Consider the following 2,142-nt stretch of genomic DNA (forward strand, 5'->3'; position numbering starts at 1 on the left):
AATGCTTTTATTATTAATTATATTATATATGCCTTTATTGAAAGTCCCTTTACGTTTTGTTAATGTTGCATGCTAATCTAGTTAAAGATGCACAAACTATTTGCTGCATTTTAGGAATTCCAACTGCAATCATATTCGTCGATACATACGCAGACAACTTGTGCGATACAGCAATAATTCACTGTGAGGCAGAACACGCAAATGAGGTAGAATGGTATTTTGAGGATAAGCCTATCATGAATAACGTAAGTCTTTGACTTATAATATGTGCCACTGGCGTAAAAAATGACTATATAATTGATCAGCGTAACTAATATTAGTACCAAATGCATTTGAATATGTTTTACTCTTGCAGAATCATGGGGTGCACATCGATAACGGTGTGTTAAGTATAACGCATTTGAATCAAGAACAAATTGGTTATTATTCATGTCGGGTTATGAACAAATGTGTAAAAGTATTTTCCCCTAGGGTATATTTAGGAGTACCAAGTAAGTAAAAACACTTTAACACAAAGAAGTTACATTGTATGTGCATGTGTTCGAATATGTCTGTTCAAAGGAAAAAACAGGTTCATAAATATGTTTTTGAATGTTGTTATCAGATCCCATATTACCCAGTCTTATAGTAGACAGAGAACATCATGTTTGTAAGGATGACACCGAATTGAACTGTGATTACGACGGAAATATTACAAAAATTGATTGGTTTTTAGATGGACAAATCTTACGCCAGGTAATAGTCACGAATTTATGCAGTTAAACTTTCTACTTTTTACAGAAAATAAGCTGCCTACTATATTTCTCTGAAAGCACATAGCCTGATTCTTAATTTAATTGGGTCTGCTCTACATTACATAAAAAGGGAATGTTGTATGCATGCTAGTTGAACAGGTTTCATCTGGATAGAATAGCGAATCAACAAACTGCGTTTTGGTTGTGGTGAATAATTGATTGTAGGTTAAGTTCGATATAATGATATATTAAACATACAACGCGTTTCTAGGGTAAACATGTAATCATCAGTAGCAGGTGGTTACATATACTGAAAATATCGAAGGAGTATAGTGGAGAATACCACTGTGCTGTCACGTTACCTTGTGGAGATATAGTATTGTCAACGAGAAAACACATTTTTGTAGAAGGTATGTAGCTGTACGACATTCTGCAACTTATTTTGAAGTTTATAGATATAATGTAATCGTATATCTGTCTGTTATTGGTGATGATTTTCTAAAAATGTCAGAATAAATGTATAATGTTTTGAAGTGCTTTGATCGTAAAATCATTTCCCTGGCACATCTCCAATATCTGTCACCTACTGTAAGCCTATTTTTCGTGCCACTTAGTACATAACACAATCAGAATATGTAAGCGAGTTTAATAAATCGACTTGCTAAAATCAATTTTGATAACTTGTGATTAGTCTCACACATACTATACAAAGGTTGAGAAATGTTAAAAAACATCAATGAGACCAGTAGCCGAGCTGCACCAGCAAACTAAAAATTAAATTACTTCTAAGAGTTGTATTCATTTATTCTATGGGCGAATAAGAATTATGCATGTGGCCATTTTAATAATTATTGTTTCTTTGAGAAATAAATAAATGGCAAGGCATACATCCAATGAATGTTTCGACTAATACGTTTGCGCCATTGCAGAAACTGTATTTATATAGCCATGATTCTTTTTAACTTTGCCAGAATCCAACATTCCGAAGTTATCAATACAATTAACACAAACCTACCATAACAACAAGGGAGAAGGAGTCGAAATACAATGCACTACTGACATCGCTGAAGAATTATATTGGTATTTTAATGGAGTTTTAATTTCTGAAAACGTAAATAAACACATATGTGACCAGTATATATCAAACCATTGAGATTCATAAACAATATGATTTTATTTAACAAAATATGAAATAGTTAAGCAATAACCCCGCCGCCTCCAGCGGTGGGTTATTGCTATTATATTATACCAACAGAAGCGGTGCCAGATTCTGCGGGAGTTGGTCCAGACGCTACTATGCCGGTGTTTTTGGGGGTACGGATTACGTTGTCGGAAACACCCGCTTTGATTGCTACGGTCACTTCTCTATCAGAGTATTTGTTTTTATACCCACAACTGCGAGACTGGT

Source organism: Saccoglossus kowalevskii, unplaced genomic scaffold (assembly GCF_978046115.1).
Source record: "Saccoglossus kowalevskii unplaced genomic scaffold, keSacKowa6.1 SCAFFOLD_142, whole genome shotgun sequence".
NCBI lineage: Eukaryota > Metazoa > Hemichordata > Enteropneusta > Harrimaniidae > Saccoglossus > Saccoglossus kowalevskii.